Consider the following 8,329-nt stretch of genomic DNA (forward strand, 5'->3'; position numbering starts at 1 on the left):
GCTGGGAAGCCTGACAATGACAGCCGGGCTCTCCGCCGGCTCCCCGCCCGCTCCGCGCCAGGCGAGCGCCACCGGCCAGGGCCTTCGCGGGAGCGCGGAGCCGAGCTCCCGAGCGTTTGTGTAGCCACGCACTTCTCCCCGCGGGCCCACGCGGGGCCGGGCCCTGTGGGCACCCCCGTTTGAGATGGTGACACTGTGATCAAGATATCTGCTCCGGGCCACAGAACTAGGAAGTGATGGGGGCCGGGGGTCAGACGCAGGTGGGTAGTATCTGACCAGTAGGAGGCCCTGGAAGACAGAGCCAGGGGTTATACTGATCAGTTTGCCGGTGCTTCTCCTGCCTGTGTTATCGCAGTCAAAGCTGACGGCAGCCCGATGAAGGTGGACACCATTATTATCTCTTCTCCACAGATGGAAAAAGGGAGGTTCAGAGAAGTGCTTGGCCAAGTTCTCAGAACTAGATGGGTTTCCAGCCCAGGCGAGCTGACCCCAGAGCCTGCATTCCCAGGTCCTCCCCTTCCAGGTTACAGATGAGAAAACTGAGGCTGAGAGGAGAAAAATAGTATTGCGCAAGGATTTACCAAATCACCTTGTTCTCCTGTCCTTCTATGAGAAAATGCCCTATAGGTAGACAGGGTTCCAATCGCTCTGGTGGCTGTCACAGCATAGCTCACTGCCATGCGCCATTTTGCTGGGACCTTTAGGGCTAGTGGGCCCACAGCCAAAGATTTGCTGTATTTGTGCAAAGTCATAGATGCTAACAAGACACGTCAAGGCATCCAGCTGCTACTGCCTGAGTTGCAGCATGCGAGTCAGGTACTGGGTTTCTCTCCCTGCATCTTCCCAGAGGTGCTTTGTGACATGGCCAAGTCACTTCCCCATTCAAGGCCTCCGCAAAAACCTCAAGACAAAATGGGCAAAACACAAAAACCTTGAATTCCATAACCCACCTAGGGCACCCTCCAACATCTACAGATAAACAAATGGCTATTCGTAGCTGCTTCCCCACCTAGCCTCCATTGGAAGGGATAAGACTGAGTAGGATTGACAGGTCACTCACTACTCAGGACAATCCCTCCCAAATCAGCTCATGTGCTAGCATGCTTCAAGGGAGGGTCCTCACCCCAACCACTAATTCCAGTAGGGTGGGGTGCTCTGCCCATAACCTCTGCAGAGCCCACCACACTTGAATACCCAAGAGACTGCCCAGAGGGTGAAAGATTAGAAAGTGACACTATGATACCCATACCCAAGTTGAGTCATTTGAAAGTGTCTTCTGCATCTGCAAGCATGAGAAGTTTTGCAGTCTGTTGCCAAACTATCATGAAAACCATGGTTTTGGAGCAGGAAGCAGCCACGCAGATCATCTCATCCACTTCACATACTATTTTAACCCCCTCCACCCCCACCTCACACACACACTCATGGTGATAGAATTCTCTGCATTTTAGCTCCCAAATGCAGGGAATATATTATAAGCTTAGCATTCATTCCTCTCAACTCTGCAGTTCTAGTACCTAGAAGATGTACATACAAATCATTGAGTGTAGGTTCCTCCCTTCTCTGTACATGCTTATATCGCTATAACCAATATACCTATCCACAGAAATAAAAATGCATCCCGCGCTTTGGGAGGCTGAGGTGAGTGAATTGCCTGAGCCCGCGGGTTCGAGACCTGCCTGGGCAAATTGGCAAGACCTCATCTCTAAAATAAATCAAAAATTAGCCGGGCGTGGTAGTGCGCGCCTATAGTTCCAGCTACTTGGAAGGCTGAGGCGGAAGGATTGCTGGAGCCCAGCAGGTCGAGGCAGCAGTGGCCGGAAGCGGCCACTGCACTCCAGTCTAGGCAACAGAGTGAGACTCCAACTCCAAAAAAAAGAAAAAAGAAAGAAAAATGCCTAATGTTGCCCAGGAATTCATAGAAATATAATTCAACAGCAATAATACTAATCATTGGCCGAACTTGGTGGCTCAACCCGTAATCCTAGCATTTTGTGAGGCCAAGGCGAGTGGACTGTCTGAGTCCACGAGTTCGAGACCAGCCCGGGCAACTTGGTGAGACCTTACCTCTACAATAAACCAAAAACTTAGCTGGGCATGGTAGCGCACATCTGTACTTCCGGCTACTTGGGGCTGGGACGGAAGGATCACCAGAGCCCTGGCAGATTGAGGCTGTGGTGGCCGAGAGGCATGCCCCTGCCCTCCAGCCTGGGTGACAGAATGAGACTCCAACTCAAAATAGATAAATAGATAAATAAAAGTAATAATAGTCATTAATCATTAACACTTACCAAATGTTTACTATATGTCTGGCCCTGTAACATTGCATTATTTGACTTAATCTTCCTAACTCAGGGCAGATCAATCATTTGAGTTATATGGCCAAGCAGTGATAGACCTGATATCTGAGCCTAGCTCTATCTGCGATATGAGTATACATTACCATAAATAAAGTACATTGCTTCTCTTGAATTGAAACACTAACATACTGACTCATTTGTTAAACAAACATTTATTGAATACCTACTTTGTTCCAGGCCTTGTGCTACAGGCACAGCAGTGAACATACAGGCAGAGAAAGCCAAATGACACTAGCAGGGCCAGGAGAGCCTTGTAGGCCATGGTGAGGATTGTGGACTTGTTCCTAAGAGCAATGGGAAGGTTGCAGGGGAGAGGCAGTGAGGGTCACAAGAAAAATCTATTATTGGGAACCACTCCAGCTGCTAAGGAATAATGAGTTGAAGTTGGTAAATGTGGAGGGCAGAAGACCAATTAGGAGGCCATTTGACATGGCAGTAGAGACAGAAGCAGAAGAACTGATCCACCTCAGACTAATATACTTGGGATTATAAATATTTACATGATTATAAAACTTCAAAACGAGAGAATAGTTGCCTGGTATCCGAACAGTTTGTTCCTGTGAACCCAGCAGGGCTCTCAAAGTGAACAAAGACCAATTTCTAGAAGAGAAAGACTGCCTGTTCATTTGAAGTGCTATAAATGATTTGGTATTTATGATTATAAATACCCAATTCAATAGTGTACAAGGGTAATAAAGCCTAAGAAACAAGTAACTACTAATTTGGGAGTCGAGTGAGACAGTGAGAACCACTAACCAATAATTACAAAGGTGGTAAGTCAGCCTGCCATGGTAGTAGCTGGAAAACATTCATCTTCACTTTAGCTAAGGAAGGTAGGAGAGACAGCATAACTAGAGTCTGAACAATGAATTTGAACTTCAGGCTTCTACTTCTGAAAAATGAGAATAATTTGTAAAGATTAACTTTATAAAGTGGCTGGCCTTCAATGGTAATTATTATTTGCCCATTTTTAAGAATTTCAATAATAGACGGTTAGTTTCCCCCCATAGATTAATTAAAACAAGCTTTTCTTTTAATGTGCTACTTTTGAAACAGGTAGTTTAAATTATTTTGCTATGATGGGAAAAATGAACCAAGGAAGCATAGTTTTATTAAGATTTGTCAGACAAATTAGTCAGATGTTAGATATACTTTGAGATGCTTAACACTTTTCTAAGGGAAAACGTTAGTCTTAATTTGCTCTGTGAATTGGGTGATGAAAGTCTTTAACCTGAAGTTCACTATGCCTCATTTCTTCATCAGGATCTGGGTAAGTCTTGTCCCCAAAGACCCTATAGGGACGCTGGGGGAATAAATGATGCAACTGGGTGCAGGGCCTGAAAACAAAGGGGTCCAATAAATATTTGCTGAATGAATCATTACTTTATTCATTATTATTGCTATAGGGAGCATACTGCATTAAGGAAATTCCTACTACTAACATATGATGCCTTGGGAATTTTGAGAAAAGTTTAATACCCCAACAGATGTTTTAAAAATCATAATCACTCAACTACCACACTCAAGTTTTTGACCCTTTCGCGTGGAGACACACCGGCTGGAAATGGCTAGCGGTTGGAGATCTCTCTGCCGCATAACGTGGGTTGCACTGTTCTGATAGCAAACTAAGTAGGCAAAGAAGGACTTCAGGCAGAGACATCGCCTCCCGTGACTGTACAAGCCCACCCAAGCATCTCCTGTGCGCCGAAGTCCTGACCAGCTGCAGGGCAAAGAGACTCCCCCGCAAGGTGCCAGGAACCCGTTTCACCCCAAAGTGGGCCAGCAGGGCCGGGCCTCGCCCGGCGGCGCATAGCTGACTCAGGGCGTGGGGAGGGAAGAAAGGCGCCTGCCGCGGTGTCCACTCCGAAGCGCTTCCCAAGATGTAGGTAACCGATCTGCGCCCTCGTCTCGGGGTCATCTCCTTTCCCAATGAGAGAGAGCCCCAAACTGAGCGAAGCCTCATTCTCTCAGCCGCCCTAAGGATATTAATAACAACCATTCCCTGGAGGTGCCCTGCGCTTTAGTTTCCAAAGAGCTTTGACATATGGATCCGCTGCCTCTGGAGAGGCAGGTAAGCAAGTGCCCACACTAGAGAGGGGGAAACCGAGGTACGGCAGTGGGAGGGGCTTCTGGGGTCTTCGGGAACTCTAGGGAAGGCCAGACGGGGAAGGTTCCGCAGCAACCCTCCCTTCCTCGTCCCCCACCCCCACGCGGGTCTCCGCGCTCCGCCCGAGTCAGCCGAAGGAGAGCGCATTCTTGCGGCCGCTCCCGCCACCCCGACCCCCCTCCAGCGCGACCCTCCACCCAGCCATCCCGACGCTGGCCAGCTGGGCAAATACCTCTAGCCATAGCCCCTCTCAGTCACCGCCTGGGATCTCCCGGGAAACGCAGCTTTCGAAAAAAGTTGCAACAACTGTAGCCAACTGCTCCGCGGAGATCCAGCTTCTCAACCTGATTGGCGTCAATGCCCGCCTCTCCTCAAGCTCCCCGTCGTGATAGGCGGACTCGGAGGGAGAGCCCGCCCTTCTCCCCGCCTTCCCAGCGGGGGCGGGGCCAGCGGCCGCACTTTCTACAAACGCTTTCGGGACAGGTCTCGACGGATGAGGTGGGAGGGGGTTTAAATTTGACCGTCTCTCGGCGCTGATTGGCTGCGGTGGAAGGACACTCCGAGCTGCCATTGGGAGGCCCCAAACACCTCCCACTCCCGGTGCTGAAGCTCGCCTCAGGAGCTGGAGTCGCGCGGCTGGAGGCCCGGGCTCCGAGTAGATCCGATTCGGGACTTCCGGCTTTTCTCGGGTTTGACCGGAACCCGACCTTTGACCCCGCGACCCTCCCCTAGGACCTGGGAAGCTTGAAACTCTTAGCCGTTTGGCATCTCCAACACCTGGCCCCCCCTCCAGCAGTTTGATCTATTCATTCCCAGGTTTGAAAGGTTTACTGAATGTTCCAATATTCAAAACTCGCTGGCACGACTCCTACCCACTAACTGGGCAGTGGGTTAATCTTCCATGACCTCAAAGATCCTAGCCCAGGCCAGGCGCGGTGATTCAAGCCTGTAATCCCAGCACTTTGGGAGGCCGAGGCGAGAGGATTGCCTGAGCCCACCGGTTCAAGACCAGCCTGGGCAACTTGGCGAGACCTCTCTCTACAATAAATCAAAAAATTAGCTGGGCGTATAGTGGCACGCGTCTGTAGTTCCAGCTACTTGGAAGGCAGAGGCGGAAGGATCGCCTGAGCCCAGCAGGTAGAGGCTGCGGTGGCCGTGAGTGTGCCACTGCACTCCAGCCTGGGGGACAGAGTGAGACTCCAACTCAAAAAAAAAAAAAAAATCCTAGCTCAACACACCCACCCATTTACAGATGGGGTAATCGAGGAAACGGGAAACTTACTTGTGGCCCGAGGCCATCCAGTAGTTTGATTTCAGGGCCTGGATCAGTCTCTTGATTGTTGAGCAATTAAATGGCTACCTTAACCCCATGGAAGCAACCCTACACTGTTCCCCGCCAAGGGGTCATCAGTCAGTAATGTTCCCAGAGAAGCAAGTGTCCTGGGTGGTCTTTGCTCTGAACTCAGGGAAGGTGTCCAGTTTCTACTCTTCCCTGAGGACTCTCCAACAGGTGTGGGTGTGGGAAGAGGTCATTCATTCATTCTCTCTTTGGTGCCTAAGAAGGTTTTGGAGACCCTATCATTGCCCAAGGACCCTACCACTACACTGGGATAGTAGGAAAGCAAAATAAAGTGATGTATGTAAAAGTACTGGGAAAAGTAGAAAGTGACACTTCTGTCACAAACTTACTATGTGCCTGTAGCATATCATTTCAGCTCTCTGGTCCTCAACTTCTCTGGCTGTCAAGTGATGGACTTGTACTGTTATCTCCAAAGTTCCTCCCAGCTTCCATAAATTATATATAGAGGTTATTGCTTTCATCCAAAGTTCATTAATTCAACACTTATTGAGCTGTATGCTTGTCATTGTTTTGGTCTCCCAAAGACACAGTGGCAAATGAGACAATTCCTTCCCCACATTTTTTAGAAGAAACAAGAAATTTTTTTTGTTTTTGTTTCTTTGGGTTTTTTTGAGTTGGAGTCTCACTCTGTTGCCCAGACTGGAATGCAGTGGCCGCTCCCGGCCACCGCAAACTCGACCTGCTGGGCTCCGACGATCCTTCCGCCTCAGCCTTCCGAGTAGCCGGAATTGCAGGGGTGCGCTACCACGCCCGGCTAATTTTTTGATTTATTGTAGAGATGAGATCTCGCCTGCCCAGGTGGGTTTCGAACCCGCGAGCTCAGGCAATCCACTCACCTCAGCCTCCCAAAGGCGCGGGATGACAGGCTGAGCCACCGAGCCTGGCTTCAAGAAATTATTTTAAGTAGTGATGAATGCTGCAAGAAAATGAAAACGGAGGCTCTTACAAAGTATAAATACACAGAGGGCTATTTCTTTAGATTGATCAAGTCAGAGAAATCCTCTTTGAGTAGGTGGTTTTTAGTTATACCCTAAATAGGGAAGATCTGAGGGAAAGTGCACTTCTAGGTAGACAGAATACCAAGTGAAAATGTCCAGAGGTGGCAATAAGCTCAGTGTGCTAGGGAAATTTTAAAAACCCAGTGTGATTGGAATTGAGCATATGATAGGAAGAATGGAGAGGACTGGGCTGAAAGGTAGGGAGGGGCTGGATCATGTGGGTCCTTGAAGGCTGTGCTGGTTTCTCAGATTAAAATCTACTTTTCTCAGCCTTGTTCTGTGACATCAGGACTGCAAGCCATGATTCTCCTTTGTCTGCTAGTGTTAGGTGCTGGTGGTAGGAGGAGATACAGGAAGACAGGGAGGCTGGAGGAAGAGGAGGGACTTTTTTCATGCCTGTTTGCTGTTCCTAGCATGCTCCCTCAGTAATGACATTTGCTTCTGGCAACAGCATTTGCTTGAGTCTGCAGGTTCTCTCCACAGCCCTCTTGTGCTCCCTCACAAGTACCAGCAACAGCTATTCTTCAGAGTTCCGAGTCCCAGGTGGCAGGATCTGGAACGACCAGCGCCCCTCTGATGGGGCCCCTTCCTTAGAGGGTAAGAACAAACCCTTCAGGTCTCCTCTGATTTTGCCAACTCTCCTAACTCCTACTTGTTTTCTTTGTTTGCCAGCCTTAGAGGTGGGAGCTGCTTCCTGTAGTTGTTATTTATGTTACCTCAGTGTTCTCATTTGCTGTCTCAGTCCTCTACCACCTGTTTAATGAATTTCCTACTTTAAATTCTTTCTGTTGGCTGGGCACGGTGGCTCATGCCTATAATCCCAGGACTTTGGGAGGCTGAGGTGAGAGGAATGCTTGAGCCCAGGAGTTTGAGACCAGCCTGGGCAACATAGCAAGACCTCATCTCTACAAAAAAATTTTAAAATTGGCCAGCTGCAGTGGTGCACACCTATAATCCCAGCTATTCAGGAAGCTGAGGCAGAAGAATTGCCTGTGCCCAGGAAGTCGAGGCTGTGATGAGCCATGATTATGCCACTGCTTTCCAGTCTGGCCACAGAATGAGACTCCAATTTAAAAAAAATTATTTCTGAGACCAGATGTGGTGACTCACACCTGTAATCCCAGCACTCTGGGAGGATGAGGCAAGAGGATTGCCTGAGCCCAAGGGTTCAAGACCAGCCTAGGCAACTTCACGAGACCTCATCTCTACAATAAATTAAAAAATTAGCTGGGTGTGGTTGGTGTGGGCCTATAATTCCAGCTTCTTGGAAGGCTGAGGAAAAAAGATCACCTGAGGTCAGCAGGTTGAGGCTGCGGTGGCCATGAGTTTGCCACTGTACTCCATCCTGGATGACAGTGATACTCCAAAAAACAAACAAAAAAAATTCTTTCTGTTTTCATGACTGGACCCTCGACTGACCCAAATTCCCTAGTAAGGACTTCAGTCTTTTATTTTTATTTTTATTTTTTTGAGTTGGAGTCTCACTCTGTCACCCAGACTGGAG

At 48.9% G+C, this 8,329-nt stretch overlaps 1 protein-coding gene across 2 annotated transcripts in view; it reads right to left on the reverse strand.

The window, feature by feature from the left end:
* The window catches only part of KMT5A (lysine methyltransferase 5A), a 28,448-nt gene extending 20,613 nt beyond the window's left edge, over positions 1-7,835 (reverse strand). The window contains exon 1 of one of the 2 annotated variants that reach the window (XM_021718255.1): positions 7,774-7,835. The gene's annotated coding sequence lies outside the window, so the exon portion shown is untranslated. Of the gene's footprint in view, positions 1-4,699; positions 4,793-7,773 lie in introns of those variants that run through there. The other variant, XM_021718254.1, reaches the window with a different exon arrangement.
* Positions 7,836-8,329: the final 494 nt, after the last annotated feature.

Source organism: Carlito syrichta, unplaced genomic scaffold, assembly GCF_000164805.1.
Source record: "Carlito syrichta isolate Samal-C Ts95f unplaced genomic scaffold, Tarsius_syrichta-2.0.1 Scaffold312038, whole genome shotgun sequence".
NCBI lineage: Eukaryota > Metazoa > Chordata > Mammalia > Primates > Tarsiidae > Carlito > Carlito syrichta.